General features: G+C 39.7%; 1 protein-coding gene across 10 annotated transcripts in view; it reads left to right on the top strand.

Moving 5' to 3' along the window:
* The window catches only part of Pak3 (p21 (RAC1) activated kinase 3), a 256,170-nt gene that overhangs the window by 13,963 nt on the left and 224,700 nt on the right, over nt 1–17,507 (top strand). The gene's annotated exons all lie outside the window — the stretch shown is intronic.

Below are 17,507 nucleotides of genomic sequence, written 5' to 3'. Positions count from 1 at the left end.
CCACACCACACAAAGTTATGTCAGTTCCCCTCCTTATTACCACGCCTCCTCTGCCAGCCCTGCCAGCCATGTATTTATTCCCTTCTGGCATTCCTCCAAGACAACAGGCTGAAGAGCCCTTTGTCTCCTCCCCAAGTGATACATGGAGTTCTGCAACTACATGCTGCCATAGTGACAATTCCTACCTGATCAATAGAGCTGGGAATTGAGCCCTGGTGACAGGACCTGCCTTAAAGAGTGCCACCTTCTAGAGCATCATCTGCTTCTTGGTGATCAAGAAACCTGTCCTATTCACCACCAGCTATGTACCACACTGTAGACCATTTTATCATGTGTTAATCTTTGTATCTAGGTGCTCTCAAAGCAACTGTTTCATGAAAATTCTGCTTCTTGCATTACTCAATGTTTCTATATGACTTTATTTTTGCCTGAACTGTTTAATCTTATAATGCTGGTACTTTTTAATGGTATATATAACAGTAATAACGGCTGACATATAGTACTACTCCTTTGTAAATTTAACCATTTATTCCCTGGATAGATGTTGATGATCTGTTATATTTAAGCACTGTTTTAGGTGCATACAATATGATAGAGGGAGAATAGACCCAGGCTATCCTTATGAAGCTCATATTCTAGTAAAAGAGACAGACAGGGTAAATTAATTCAATTTTTTATAAATTACAATAAGCTGTGAAGCAAAAAACAAAACAGTTTGAAAGGCAATAACAAGGGAAACCTAATAGAGATTGGGGGTAGCATAAAAGAAATGACTTCCTGGGGGAAAGGATGTGTAAGCTGTGTTCTAAAATACGAATGCATACAAAGAGGGAGTGTTCCACACAGAGGAAACAATGTGTCCAGATGTCTTAAAGTAGGACCTTGCAGTATTTATATGACCAAAATTGACAGTTACCCAGGGAGAAAAAGACGTTCATTTTGGCAAGACACCATACAGAGTCTTTCTGGCCACATTAATGGGCTCTCTATATTGAACATAATGGAAAGGCACTAAGTATTTAACCGAAGAATAAGAAAAAGCAATTTACATTTAAAACATATCACTTGGGATGGTATATAAAACAGGGTGGAAGAATTGCAAGGAGATAACTAGGCTAAGATAGAAAGTCACGATAATAGTCAAGAAAGATGTAGTGGTGGCTTAAACCTGGGTTAAAGTAGCTGTGAGGACAAATGAGGAGATTCAGGATATACTTTTAAGTTAGAACAAAAATGACTTTCTAATGGACTAGGTTCGGGGGATGAGGGTAGAGTAGAGTCTCTGAAGACTTCTCACTTGAGTAACTTGATAAGTAGTGGTAGCAGTTGTGGATATAGGAATGTATCCTGTGTGGCATTTAGCCTGTAGTGCTCATTTACCATCTGTATCATGCTACCTGACTTTGATCAAGGTAGTTAATATGAATGTACTTGTTGTCATGTTATGGAGGATTTAAACTTTTGAGGGACATTGATTATGTTTTACTCATCTATATATACTACAAAGTGCCTGAGATTGGTATATCAAATGCCATTAAATAGGGAAAAGAGGTCCTTTCAAATATTTTTCTTGGTAAATCTTTGGATATATCATTGGATTTAATTTATTAGTAAATCAGATATGACACTCAAAGACATGTGTGCTTTGAAACAGCCTTTGAGTTTCATTTAATTGTTAATTGGCTTTGAAAAATTATTACCATGTTCTTGATGCACAAGTAATACTTAACTTTGGTTTGCAGACATTCTTCTACAGTGTAGTAAAGGCTGTGTGGTTGCAGAATTGTCTCATAGAAATGTGTAGGGTAGCCAAGACTGGGCATAGCAAAAAGGTAGAAGTAGCCTTAGTTGCCTGAGATAGTCAGGCAGATGCCTGGTTTTGTGACCCTGGGTTGACTATGTGACTTCCAGGAACATGTACCCCAAATAGTGTGCTATGGAGTTTTATTTGAAGTCATAACATCACATAATATGGCTGGGCTACCATGCTCAAACAAGACAAAGTGAAATATTTAAAAAGTACTCCAGTTTCTTTTATGTAGTTCTTTCAAAGGTTCTACGGAGAATTGTACGATCCTTCAGGTCTGAGGTGGGAGTCTGGAAATTTGCATTTTATGAATATACTAGAGAATTTTTATGCACATGTCTCATGAATCACATTTTGTTATATCTTGCTTTAAAGGTCAGCCCATGAATTAAAGACAGGTGTAGCCAACTCACTGGGTACAACCCAGCTTGTCCCTGATAAATTCAGTTACTTTGAGGAACCCCAGGTACTTCACACAGTTATAGACACTGAGATAAGGGTCAGTAAAAAGGAACAGTAACAGTCCCTATGAAAACGCAAAGATCCACAAGTCCATATTCTGTAACACTTAGCATGTTCCTAATACCTGCCCAGGATGTAGGTTCATTTTAGGGACAACTTCAAGGACGTACTGGATGAGAGATTATTCTACAGAGGTGTCATGCCTAGTACTAGCAACCTTCTGAGGTTACTTGTTAAAGTTGATGATTTGGGTTTTCTTTTGTGCTCCAGCATTCCACCAGAGGCAGTAGAGAGTGATAAGTTATGGAATGGGGTCAGGGGCGTATAGATTTAGCCTCTCAGTAGGATGAAGAGTTGCTATTAGTTCCTTGTTTGTATGTTCACATTATAGGGAGCCTGCTCCTAGTCTGGTAACGCCAACCCTCTTCCTAGAGAAACATTGCTCTGCATCTACTGGAAATATTCTGGATACCACAGAGACTTAGCTTCTCCTAATTGTTTGGAGTGTCATCCATAAGCAGTGTCATCATTGTGCCTAACCAATTTCATTGTATTCCACTAAGTCTGATTTGCTGCCTATCATTTGTGACACACATAGCCAACAGCCATGGAAATCAAATAGCTGACCTCACCTTCTCTTTTCCAAGATCACCAAGAAGAATCTGGAGGCACTAGTAATCTCAAATTCCATCCTCTTGGATACTGACTATAACTTATTTTCTACACATTTGTAAATGGGTGGCCTTCGTAGGAATTAGTACCTTTTTAGTTGGTTTTACCTCTGGCATAACTTCACCCAGATGATTTCCTTTTAAAGGGTTGACCACAGAATTTTAAGATGTCTCTGTTTCATCCCTATGCATGTTTGCGCTTTCTTTTCACCCTCCTTCTTATCTCCCTAGAGTTCTAGCTTTGTCTTTTGAGACTTATCCTGCACATCAACCAACTCCCCTGGCCCACAAGCTGTATCAGCATGCGACAGGTTAGCTACCTGCTGACATCACCTGGGGATCTTTGTGTCAGAGTTTGCTTGCTTTTTTCATTTGTTTGTTTTTGCTTATTTAAGACAAGGTCTCAGATATCCCAGGCTGGCCTTGAATTAACTAGGTAGTCAGTAAATGACTTTGAACTTCTGATCCCCTTGCCTCTACCTCATAGTTGCTGGTATTACAGGCAAAGGCCACCACAACAGACTAGTTAGCCTATGTACTTTTTAGTAGATAATCCACAGGATGTTAATGAAGTTTAGTTTTCACACGACTGATGCCTACTTATCTCAATCTATGTATACATTTCCTGAAACTTTATTAAGATTTATTTAGGTGAATCATTTTTGCTGAGTTACATATTCCATAGAGCTAAGGGTAGATGTCTAGTACTATTTACAAGACTTTGGTGTGCATTGTACTCAAAGAAGTAAGAAGAAAGAAACCATAAGATAAGAAAATTAAACAAGTGTGAGTTATTGTCTTAATTTGTTTTGAAAGCAATATTAAATGAATAAATGGTACCCTGGGGAACATGCTATCTGTATTGTCCTCCTGCTTGTCAGTTCTGTGTTTCCCCTTCTCTAACCCTTTCTCAGACTTTGTTTATCATCTTCTTCTCTGACATCACATCTGCTTTTATTCTGGATGACTTTGGTGCCTCTGAATAATTTGTCTGACAGCCTAGATTTAGGAATACTTCATTACCTTTTACAAATGTCTTTGTACTTGTTACTGTTTTAGGAACTAAGTATATAGAAATGGAGAGATGGGCAAAAATTCCTGCCTGCAAGAAGCAGGGGTGGGGAAGTGGCTCAGGAAGAGCTCAAGGTTAAGAGCTCTTGCTCCACAGATGTAAATGCAGGAGTTTCAATCCTAGCACCCAAGTCACGAACCAGTTGTCCCTGGAAAACACCTGTAACCGGAGCTCCAAGAGAGCTAGGAAAGGAGGATCTCTATAGCATACTGAGTCCCAGCTTAGCCACGGAAACACCAGCCCTAGGAGCAGCAGCAGATGAAGTATGAAATTCCAAGAAAAGAGGTCAACTTTAATTATGAGTGAAGGAATTCTAAAAGGGGTATCCATGGTCACTCATTCACTGAGTGACCCATGCAAACATCTTTGTGGGACAGTTACAGAGAGAAAAGCATGTATAGATGTCTTGAGGAAGAACAAGAGGAGGCAAATCTAGCTGAAGAAGAGGTAGGAGATAAAGTGTGGGAGGTAACATGGGGACAAGTCTTATTGGTATTTGTAGGAACTTATAAGTTTTGTAATTTCTCTTCTGAATGAGTGACATGGTGAGCCATGGGGAAGTTTGTGGGTAGAGAATGAGACAAGGTCTGACTTCTATTTGAAAATTCATTGACCTTTGTAAATCTCCACTCATCTTCATTTCTACACAATCTTGATCACCTGTCCCAATTCTTGCATTTCCTCATTGCCCTGTGCTGATTAGTTCTGTCAACTTGACTGGATGTAGAAATCAATCTACCCTAATGAATGGTCCGGTCCATTGACAAATTCAAACTTGAATAATGTATTAGTTGACTTTTTGTTTCTGTGATAAACACCGTAAGCAAAAGCATCTTTAGGAAGAAAGAATTTATAATTTGGCTTAAGAGGATAAGAGGCATTATGGCAGGGAGGCATGGCAGCAAGTGGGAGGCATGACTGCTAGAGTAGGAAACTGAGCAATCATGTCTTCAAATGTGAACATGAAGCACATAGAGTCAACTGGTAGTGGCGTGTGGTCGTAAATTATCAAAGCCAACTGCCAGTGATATGATTCCATCAGCAGGCTGAATGCCTACTAAACTCGCCAAACAGTACCAGCAACTGAGGACCAAGTCTTGAAATACTTGAGCCTATGGGGAACATTTCTCATTCAAATCTTTGCAAAATCTTATTGTGAGATGGTGAAACCTCCTTTCTGGTTAGAGAACATAGTTCACCAGAGACATATCTTTGCAGACTACACTCTTGCCTAGATTCCTTCCTATTTCTGGTCTCTGCTTCCTGGACACCTTGATGTGATCCTCCTTCTCTGCTACACCTTCCATGCCATGATATATTAACATCTCCGAAGCCAGGAGCCAAAATATACCTCTCCTCTTTTAAGTAGTTTCTCTCAGGTATTTTGTTCATATCAATGAGAAAGGTATTGATTATAGTCCCAAACGGATCTACCTGTGAAATCTTCTCAATGAAGCAGGAAATTTGAAACTGTCCCACCTGTATTGGCAGTTTATCAGTAATTTTTCTCTGTGTTCTGCAGAATATCTAGCAGACTCTTCCATGAAGCAGGAACTCTGAAGGACTGACCCATCTTGTTTTGGCAAATTCAGCAGTCACTTTCCTGTGTGTCCTGTATGTCCAGTTTGGACAGCATACAGTTAAGCAGTCCCAAATGGCTAGTCTTGCCATGTCAACTGCAAACTCCAGAGTTTCTTCAATTCCCATCTTTCTCTCTGAAGTAATTGGCGTTACCAGGAGTAGTTGTGTCTCACTGTCATGAAAAACCCTAAACCATTTTAAATGCCATATTCTGTAGATCTTTGAAAGGTTTGAAGAATATTTATCATTTGAAATATATCTCTGTATATCTAGAAAAATCTAACTAACAAGTTTTAGCTATTATAGGCGACTATCTATAATCTGTATTTAGTTATACAGTACATTTTTAAATGAGCTGTATAAACACAGTATATAAACAAGGATAGAAATATATCTATAACAAAATTAACCTTAAATTTGTGTTAATAAATCAAAATCCATATCAATATAATTATTCATTTCTATATCATATTCCACTTTTTTCTTTAGAAGGACATTGACTCTAATCATTAATAATTTATAATCAACCTCATTTAAATGAAAACAAGGATTTATAAACAATATTTGGGAATTTGGGTGTAGTTCTCTCCAAACTCCTTCCTGCTGTTTTCGGGGCCCTATCAATCCCAAGGGAATCCTGAGAAAACCCAGAAACCTGGTCAAATCCTGGATTCAGTAGCCTGAGGCTCTGGAAGCCACCACACTCACTGCCCCAACTCTGGTCTATGCCACCATCAAGCTGTAGCCCACTACCCATAAACTTTTTTTGTCTGGATGAGTAAAAGCTGAATCTGCCATGCAGCATGCTGTGTGGCTTGGAGACATGTGTGGCCGCTGTGTACCTCAGCATGAATCAACATGAACACTGCCATGCTGTGTTCAAGCCAGAATGCCACAGAGTCTCTGCACCATGGTCTGCATGAGACTGTGAGACGAAGAAGCCCAGTGCAGCTCCGTTTTTTGTGCATTTAGAAGCCATTTAAAGCTTTTTTCAGGTTTTATGGCTAGCAGAGGTTTTATGGCTACCAGGGGAGGAGAATTCTGGGGAGAGGACACAGAAAGAGGTCATGAGAGAGACACCATGTAGCTGCAGAAGGCCCTGACATTCTCTGGTAAGATAAGACCATGCAGAAATACATAGATTAGTAGTTATGGGTTAATAATTAAGAGAGAGCTAGACAATAAGAAGTCTAAGCCATTGGCCTATCAGTTTATAATTAATATAAGTTTCCGTGTGTTTATTAGGGGCTAAATGGCTGTGGAACCAGGCAGAACAGAAACTCCATCAATAAAATGGTACCCAAATATGGGGCAAGAATTTTCCATGTAAAACCTGACAACTAGGCAGGAAAGAAACTCCGTCAACAAATCATGCTTCTGAACTTGCATAATCTTTCTATCAGACAAATTTGCCATATTACTTAGCTTCTCACATTGCCATTATTGACCCCTGAGACTTGTGACAATGGATTTCATTTGGTACTTCATGGAGTCCTATTTTTCTCTGAAATAGAGTTGGATGAGTAATAGACCATACAACAAGGTAAAATCCCTCATCTCACCAGCAAAACCTCAATCTATTTACTGCTCTCTGAGCATCTGAGAAACTTTTCTATTAGACTCAGAATTCTACAGCCAGAAGACAAGGTTGAATGCCTCTGAGTTGAGTCTCAAAACAAACTCTAACAAGGTTCCTGTTTATTAGAGATGTAAAGAGTGTGAAGTGTTCGTAGGTCCTTTGTCTAATCCTTTGTTTGATAACACCTTGATTCGTCTCTCTCAGCCTGATGTATCTTTCTGTTAGTGTTTTCTGACATTCTTTCCTCTGACATACAGGGTTTCTAGTGCCTGCCATAGACGTACAATAAGGGACACTGTCCAGAGAACACCCATGCTCTTTATGCAGGCATGGTCCTTGTTCAGCTTCACATGTCAAGCTGCACACCATTCCATAACTTTTTTCTACTTAACCTATCGCTAGTATTTTAATATGTGACTGAAGAGTCTTTGAAAATATTTACATTTTTTCTATTTTATTTTTGAGAATTTCATACTTCCATGTATGGAAATACATTACTCAGCATCCCCCAACCCTGCTTCTTCACTATCTGCCCCCCAACATGCTCCCTTCTAACTTCTTGTAGTTTCCTTTTGATAACTTACTAAGTCTAGTTCGTGATGCCCATATGCACATGGCTGTGGAGTAACAACCCATTCCATCATTGGAAACCTGCCAGTACATACATCCTTTTTTTTTTTTTTTTTTTTCGAGACAGGGTTTCTCTGTGGCTTTGGAGGCTGTCCTGGAACTAGCTCTTGTAGACCACGCTGGTCTTCAACTCACAGAGATCTGCCTGCCTCTGCCTCTGCCTCCCGAGTGCTGGGATTAAAGATGTGTGCCACCACTGCTTGGCTACATACATCCTTTTAAAAAGTGATCCTCACTAGCAACCATCCGCTGCCAATAGCTCCTTAGTAAGGGGCAGAGCCAGGAGATCATCGATGTCCATAAATGCTGGGGTTTGGGCTTTTTGGCTCCTGTGTAGGTCTTGGAAAGAGTCACGTTTAAAGCTCTAGAATGACCCTGTGATCAAAGAAGTTTGCTCCATGCTTACTTAGGGAAATAAATTTCAGTTATCTCTTTCAGAACTGAGTGAAGCCAAGGAGATCCTGTCCCGTCCTGGAGCCACAAGCCCCACTGTGTGCTTCTAGTTTTGAGAGCAGCTCATGGCCTTCATTTACTCCTCCCAATTGTGATGGAGCTTAGACTGCAGTCTTTTCCATTGCATTCAAGAAATATGCACACTCTTACCAATAATCAAGAGACTGCTTTTTCTAGCTTTGAAAAGTTTGCTCATGAATGAATTCTGTGGTCACACCTGAGCTTGACCTGATCCTCTGGTGCCATCTTTCCTTCAATAAACTCTCTGTCTTAAATAAAAACTGTTATGGAGTCCAAGACTGGAGATGGGATTCAGATTTCTATCAGGTTCTCATGCTGGTTGTCTTGCAAGTCTACAACATGACTTTGGGCAACTTGTCTGAACAGTACGAGGATGCTCTTAGCCCAAATGATCTCTCAGTTCCCTTTCACTCCTGAGTCTTAGAATCAGAAGTTAATGCCAGAAGGTAGTCAGAATGAAGGGGAAGAGAATGACAGTGGCTAATGGTATGTGTTTGTGAAAATGACAAAAATAATTTTTTGTATATGCATGACACTGTCAACCAGTTTAAGAAATAAAAAAGAGATCTGGTAAGACAGGTTATTTGGGGATCTATGGTTGCAGAAGAGACTCAACTGACTCTACACTTGAAGGAAATAGTTTTGGCCAAGTTCATAACAAAAATGTGTTGAAATGTCAAGTATTCTTCTGCCTTGAGTTCATACTGCAGCAAAAGAAGCAACACAAAGCTTCTTGATCTACATACAAATGAAACAAGTCAGGGTCTGAATCCTCTGAGGTTAACAGGGTGGTAATATTAATAGTAATAATAAATAATAATATAGTGAATTAATAATAAGAATAATTTGGCCGGCCTGGAAGCACACATCTGTAGCATCAGCTTTTAGGAGGCTAAGACAGGAGGATTATGAATTCAAGGCCAGACTGTGCTACCCAGCAAGTTTCTGGCCAGCATGAGCTACATAGTTGTACCTTGTCTTAAAACTAAAACCAGCAAGAGAACTATTATCGAGACATAATCCTACATCAAACAGTGCACTAGTCACATTCATACACATTCTTATTTTTTGTCTTTTTACTATACCTACATATAATTAATATTGTTGTTGCTCCTTTACAAATGAGAGAGCAGATTTAAAGAGAGTATGTGACTTGATTTTGGTCATTCTGCTAGTAGTGGGTAGAACTTAGATTCCAGTGCTTTTTATTGTTTGAAAGCATAGTACTTACAAGTAGGAGAAGGGGTGAAATCCACTGCTTTGTTTTCTTGCCTAGTACTTCTCAAATGTTAATGTGCACACAAATCACCCAAAGACCTTACTAAACTCAGATAGGCGATTCAGTGTCTCTGAGTTCAGCAGCTGCGTTTCTTCTAAGTTCTAAGTTCTGCTGGTATAGTGTGTCCAAGATAGGCAAGTTGGCAGAGGCTTTTCTATATCCTAGCTTACATTTGCCCAAGCGAAGAGCCTCATGGGCTACTTTGCATGCATACAGCATGTCACTATTTGCTTTGTAGTCTCTATGCATCATTTCTCCTGGAATTGTATGTCATAGGTACTTGCCTTAGAGTGCAAACAGGGAGAATAGTGATTCTTCCTCCACTTGGACACTGTCTGAAGAAAAAAGCCTGCTCTTTCGCCAACAAATAAAATATTGATTAATGCACCGGTAAGAAAGAAACCGGTAAAGCTAGTCTGCCTACAATGAGGGTGGCCCATTTGGTGTTCCAGGCAAGATGGGGAGGAGGGAGGAAGAGAGCTAGCTGACTGGCTAGCTGGCTGGTTGGCTGGCTGGCTAGCAGGCTGACTGGCTGGCATGACTGAGACCCATTCTTATGTTAACAATGCCCTGATTCCAGACCGCAGCTGCTGCTTGTGTGGGGCCTTGGGCCATTCATAGCAGCTTGCTTTATGAGTGCCAGACCCTCAGAACAGGTGCGGCCCCACTTGTTATTTTGCACAGCCCTGACTGTTCAGACAGGGAGCTGATTATCACTGTGAATCAGGGATTACTGATGATTTACCAGCTTCTCCGGAACAAAGGGGCCAGCCTCCAGACAGCTGTCTCTTCTGGCCAGAGTGAGGCTGATGGCTCTGAAGGCTATGCGGGCCTAAGAGATGGGTTTGCATTTGAAATAGGACAGAGGACAATCAGACCCACATAAGCAGTTCTGGCACAGGTCAAAGTCAGAAAGCTTGTGACTTTTATCGTAGAGTCTCCGAGCAGAAGATGGAAAACCTATTGAAATATCTCAAAACTCTTCTCAGGATCATGGCGTGTTTCTTCTTAGCCTGAGATGTGTGCCAGTGGTCAAAGCCAGGGGAAGACCAGCTAGCTATTCCTTCCTCTGCTGAAGCTCAGCACCAGGCTTTGAGAATATGAAAACCAGCTTGGAGTTAGAAATGGCATAACCCTTTTTAGTTCTGTGCTTGAGAAGTTTGGCTCTACCGAGAAGCAGCTTGAGTCAAGGTCTTAATAGGATCCCTGTACCACAGGGTTTGCTTTCTCCAAGCCTTAGTTTTGTACCTTGCCTTGATAAAAGATGCCAGTACTTCTTTCATAACTACGAAGAAGTTTTGTCTTTTATAGTAATGAAAGCAAACACCAAGGAGTGAGTCTTTGTAAGCACATTGCACAGTTTTATTTGTGACATCCTTAAAATGATCCTCTAAAAGAGGAACTCCTATTATCCCCATTCACTATGTATCTCAATGAGTTGCCCAAGCTGTTTCTGAACTTGACAGTCTTTCTGCCTCAGCCTCCCAATGTGGCTGTGATTATAGACATTCATCATACCATGCTCTTTATCCCCATGGTCTAGAAACTAAGAGCCAAGGAGGTTAAGCAGCTTTCTAAGCCATGCAGCTAGTGAGTGGCAGAGCAGGAAAATGACTCCAAGTCATCTACTGCAGTGGCTTATTTCCTCCTTAGTCACTATATATTACTTTACCAACTCAGGTTATGTCCATTAATCTTGGGACTCCTTGAGAAGTGAGGGTAATTACGATTCATGAAATGGATCTAGCTTCATACTTTCAATGAGTGGCCAAATAGGTGGCTGTATGTGTTTAAATGTGAAATGGTTTTTCCACAGCTGGAATCTCCACAATGGACAGAATAAGGATCTTTGTTGGCCCTAAGGCTCAAGTTCCATTCATATACATAAAGGAGGGTGGGGCAATTCATTTTGGCACTTGGCTTAGCAGACCGTATTTGATGCCAAGAAGCAGCTTTTCATCCTTAGTTGCCAAATTTTCTCTTTATCGCTTTATAGCCATTTTCTAGATCCCTGCTTCCCCTCAAAGTCTTTATCCTTGTCAATGTACTTGTCTTAATATGCCAAAGAATGGAAGGAGAAAAAGATGAGAAAGTGGGGATGAAGAGTGAGGAGAGGGAGACAGGAGAGGAAGGAAAATATAGTCTACTGAAGTATAATCTTAAATAGATAGAGACTGCTGTTTTAGAGTAATATTTTTTGTAAAGAATGTCTATAATATACAGTTAGGTAAGAAAGCCACAAAATAATTAGTGCTGAATTGTTTTGAAATATATATGTATAGGCAACTATAGAAAAAAGAATGAAGGGGACCATTTTAAATTATTTTCCCTTCAAAGTCAAATATATAATTTACTTTATAATTATTATATATTATAAGATATAATGTATTTTATACATTTGTATAACAATAAATTTTAAGGAAAAGGAAGCCATGATTTAGAGATGGAATGAGGAGATATGTAGGTAGAGTTGTAGGGAGAAAGGAAAAGGGGGGAACAATGTAATTACATTTTAATTTAAATTAATGACGACTATTTCATCTCATTGATCACCATATTGTTCTTACGTCTTTACTTTGTTTTTGCTCTGATTTAAAAAATATATATTGAAGAATTCTCTATGTGTATATACTGAAACACAGTCACATCCAAGCCCATCTCACCCTCAACTCTATCAGATACCAACACTCTTCTCCCAACTTCAGTTTTGTCTTCTTCATAATCTATTAAGTCCAATTAGGACTGCTGACATGTGCATGGACTTAGGGATTTACACTTGAACAACCTACCATGGCTTCCTTTTCCTTAAAACCCAGAGTGAAAGCTCACAGTTCATGCAAAAATTAACACACAGTATGTTATAGAATTATATGTACTATAGAATTATAGGATATACATTTATGATACAATTTTTGCCTAGGATTAAACATGTGAGGCTGTGTTTAATCCTTAGCACAGGAGGTAAGAGAACTTAGGTGTGAAACCAGAAAAAATATGACAAGTTGGACCACACAAAAATTGTAAACTTTGATTTATGAAAGGACTTATTATGAGAATGCAAATAGTAAACAAAGATGAAATATTTATAAACATTTATGACAAGATTATTACCTTGGGAAATGGGAAAGAGAGCTCTTTAGGGAGGGGGAAGGAGGTAAATGCAGAAGGAGGAGGGATTCTTTTAGCTAAACACAGCTTATTTTTCTTTCCAAATACATTGTAGAAAATATTGCTAACATGCATAGAGGTCTTGTTAGGATTTAATCAATAAAAACTGAAGTTTTACATGTGTCTATTTTGGAAGAAATGATGATCCTTATGCTATATTGAATTTTAATTATGTCTTTGATTTCTTTCACCATTGTCCTCTAGTTTTTAGTCTACATGCAATTTTTTAGTTTTCTAAGTAAGTTTATTGATTTTTAGTTATTATAAATGTTATCATAGTTTTAACTTTGTTTTCTTAACCTGTTCATTAACAGTATGTGGAAATACAGTTTTTTATGATTACATTGAATCTTGCAAACTTTTTTCCATTGTTTATTTAAATAAGAAACAAGATTGTTTTACATGTCAATCCCAGTTCCCTCTCCCTCCCCTCCTCCCCTGCCTCCCACTAACTCCCTATCCTATCCCCTTTCTGTTCCCCAGGGAGAGTGAGGACGTCAATGGGGGATCTTCAGAGTCTGTCTTATCCTTTGTAGAAGGGCCTAGGCCCGCCCCTCTGTGTCTAGGCTGAGAGAGTATCCCTCTATGTGGAATGGGCTCGCAAAGTCCATTCCTATGCTAGGGATAAATACTGATCTACTACCACAGGTCCCATAGATTTCTGAGGCCTCCTCACTGATGCCCACATTCAGGGGATCTGGATCAGGCCTACACTGGTTTCCCAGCTATTAGTCTAGGGTCCATAAGCTCTGCCTTGTTCAGGTCAGGTGTTTCTGTTGGTTTCACCAGCCTGGTCTTGACCCCTTTGCTCATCACTCTTCCCTCTCTGCAACTGGATACCAGCTCAGTTCAGTGTGTTTAGCTGTGGGTGTCTGCTTCTACTTCCATCAGCATCTAGATAAAGGCTCTAGGATGGCGTATAAGGTTGTCATCAATCTCATTATCAAGGAAGGGCATTAAAGGTAGCCTCTCCACTATTGCTTAGATTGTTAGTTGGGGTCATCCTTGTAGATACATGAACATTTAAATAGTGACAGATTTCTCTTTATACCTATAATGGTTCCCTCTAGTATGGTATCTCTTACTTTGCTCTCCTATATCCCCCCCCCAATCATCCTTCCTGCTCCCTCATGTCCTCCTCTCCCATCCTCTTCTTCCCTTTTCACTCTCCAAGCTCCCTCTCCCCTTGCCCCATGCTCCCAATTTGCTCAAGAAATCTTGTCCCTTTCCCCTTCTTCAGGGGACCGTGTATGTCTCTTTAGGGTCTTCCTTGTTTACTAGCTTCTCTGGTGGTGTGGAGTATAGGCTGGTAATCCTTTTCTCTATGTCTAATATCCATATATGAGTGAGTACATGCCATGCTTGTCTTTTTGTGACTGGGTTACCTCACTCAGGATGGTTTCTTCTATTTCCATCCATTTGACTGTGAATTTCAAAATTCCCTTTTTTCCTCTCAGAGTAGTACTCTATTGTGTAAATGTACCACATTTTCTCTATCCATTCTTCAGTTGAGGGGCATCTAGGTTGCTTCCAGGTTCTGGCTATTACAAATAGTGCTGCTATGAACATGGTTGAACATATGTCCTTGTTGTACGAATGTGCTTCTTTTGAGTATATGCCTATGAGTGGAATTGCTGGATCTTGTGATAGACTGATTCCCATTTTCCTGAGGAATCTCTGTACTGATTTCCAAAGTGGCTGTGTGAGTTGGCACTCCCACCAGCAGTGAAGAAGTGTTCCCCCTTTTCCACACCCTCTCCAGCATAAACTGTCATTGGTGTTTTTTATTTTAGCTATTTTGACAGGAGTAAGATGCTATCTCAGACTAGTTTTGATTTGCATTTCCCTGATGGCTAAGGATTTTGAGCACTTTAGTAAGTGTCTATCAGCCATTTTAGATTCCTCTATTGAGAATTCTCTATTTAGTGCTGTACCCCACTTTTTAATTGGATTATTAAGTGTTTTGAAAACTAACTTCTTGAGTTCTTTGTAAAGTTTTTACATCAGCCCTCTGTCAGATGTGGGGTTGGTGAATATTTTTTCCCATTCTGTGGGCTGCTGTTTTGTCTTGTTGACTGTGTCCTTTGCCTTTCAGAAGCTTCTCAGTTTCAGGAGGTCCCATTTATTAATTATTGATCTCAGTGCCTGTGCTACTGGTGTTATTTTCAGGAAGTGGTGTCCTGTACCAATTTGTTCAAGGGTGCCTCCCACTTTCACTTCTAAGAGATTCAGTGTGGCTGGATTTATGTTGAGGTCTTTGATCAATTTGGACTTAAGTTTTGGGCATGGCTATAGACGTGGATCTATCTGCAGTCTTCTACATGCCAGCATCCAGTTATGCCAGCACTATTTGTTGAAGATGTTGTTTTTCTATTGTATAATTTTAACTTCTTTGTCAAAAATCAGGTGTCCGTAGGTGTGTGGGTTAATAACAGGCTTTTCTATTTGATTCCATTGGTCTACCTGTCTATTTTTGTGCCAATACCAGGCTGTTTTCAGGACTATAGCTCTATAATAGAGATTGAAGTCAGGGATGGTGATGCCTCAGGAAGTTACTTTATTTTACAGGGTTGTTTTGGCTATCCTGTGTCTTTTGATTTTCCGTATAAAGTTGAGTATTTTTCTTTCAAGGTCTGTGAAGAATTGTGCTGGGATTTTGATGGGGATTGCATTGAATCTGTAGATTATTTTTGGTAAGATTGCCATTTTTTAGTATGTTGATCCTACCTATCCAAAAGCATGGGGGATATTTTCATTTTCTGGTATCTTCTTTAATTTCTTTCTTTAAAGACTCAAAGTTCTTATTATGCAGTTCTTTTACTTGTTTGGTTAGCATTACCCCAGATATTTTATGTTGTTTGTGGCTATTGTAAAGGGTGATGTTTCTCTGATTTCTTTCTCAGCCTATTTGTTGTCTGTATGTAATAGGACTACTGATTTTTTTTTTTTTAGTTAATCTTGTATCCTGCTACTTTGCTGAAGCTGTTTATTAGGTTTAGGTGTTCCCGTGTAGCGTTTTGCAGGTCACTTATGTAAACTATCATATCATCTGCAAATAGTGAAATTTGACTTCTTCCTTTCCAATTTGTATCCCCTTGGTCTCCTTTTGTTGTCTTATTATTCTAGGTAGAACTTACAGTACAATATTGGAGAGATATGGAGAGAGTGGACAGCCTTGTCTTGTTTCTGATTTTAGAGGAATTGAGTTGAGTTTTTGTCCATTTAGTTTGACGTTTGGTGTTGGTTTACTGTATATGGCTTTTATTATGTTCAGGTGTGTTCCTGTTATCCCTCATCTCTCCAGGACCTTTATCATGAAGGGGTGTTTGAATCCTGCAAACTTTTTAGCCTTATCCCATCAAAGTCCCTCCCTCCCTCCCTCCCTCCTCCCTCCCTCCCTCCCTCCTTCCTCCCTCCTTTCCTACCTCCCTCCCTCCTCCTCACTTCCTCCCCCTCCATTTCTCCTCTTTCCCTTCCTCTACCCCTCTATCCCAGGCCCCTCCATTTCTCCTCTTTCCCTTCCTCTACCCCTCCCTCCTCCTCCCTCCTCCCTCCCTCCCTCCCTCCTTTCCTACCTTCCTTCCCTCCCTCCTCACTTCCTCCCCCTCCATTTCTCCTCTTTCCCTTCCTCTACCCCTCTATCCCTCCTTCCTTTCCCTCCTGTCTTCCTTTCTTTCACTGAGGTTAAATCCAGGGTCCTAAGCATGCTAGGCAAGTTCTCTATTACTAAGCTGTATCACCACTAATCCTCCATGTGTTACTTGATTTTTAAAAAAGATAATATCTTATTATGTAGCTTTGGCTGGCCTGCAAATCATATAGATTATCCACTTGCCTCTGCCTAATGGGTGCTGTGACTAAAGGAGTGCACCACCATGCTCCTCATCCTTGATACAATTTATGTAGATGATCATGCCTCTATAAATAGACATGGTTTTATTTCTTGTATTAGCAGCAACCCATGTTTCATATAATTTATCTATTTAAAATTCCTTCACTTTTGGTATATTGACAGAATTTTGTATCCATCACCACAATCAACTTTAGAACCTTTTCATTATGGTCAAAAGAAACAGCAGCCCTTAGGCATTACCATCCAATTTTCAATCTCCTCCAGTCTGAGACAATCAAAATGTTCCATTCTATTTCCACAGAATTTCTTATTTTGGTCATTTTATACAAATGTAACTGTGTAGTGTATAGTTAACTGTGACAGCCTCATTTGTGTTAACAAAATGGTTTTGGTTTGTTTTTTTCACTTTATAAAAATTATTTGTTTGAGGCTGAAGTGATGTCTCAACAGTTAAGAGCACTGGCTACTCTTCCGGGGGTCCTGAGTTCAATTCTCAGCAACCACATGGTGGCTCACAACCATCTGTAATGAGATCTTGTGGCCTCTTCTACACGGCAGGCATATATACAGAGCATTGTATACATAATAAACACATCTTTAAAAATGATTTGTTCTAGGTGTGCTTTGCCTGCATGTATGTATTTATATAGTGGGTATGCTTGACCCCTGAATATGTTTTGTGAGCCACCATGTTTGTCCTGGGAATAAACTCAGGATCTCTGCAGGAACAATATGTGCTTTTAACCACTGAGCAATCTCTCCAACCACATGTTTTTAAAAGTATATCCACACTGCATTGTACATCAGTATTTCATTTCTGTTTTGTTGATGAGCCCTATACCATTAAATATACATTTGCATTTTGCCCATCCATTTGTTTGGTTTGTTTGCATTTAATAGGTCACGTTTTCCTTTAACTGTGTTTTAAGAA

The sequence above is a fragment of the Cricetulus griseus genome, chromosome X, assembly GCF_003668045.3.
Source record: "Cricetulus griseus strain 17A/GY chromosome X, alternate assembly CriGri-PICRH-1.0, whole genome shotgun sequence".
NCBI classification, from domain to species: domain Eukaryota; kingdom Metazoa; phylum Chordata; class Mammalia; order Rodentia; family Cricetidae; genus Cricetulus; species Cricetulus griseus.
This window is presented reverse-complemented; position numbering and strand designations above follow the sequence as displayed.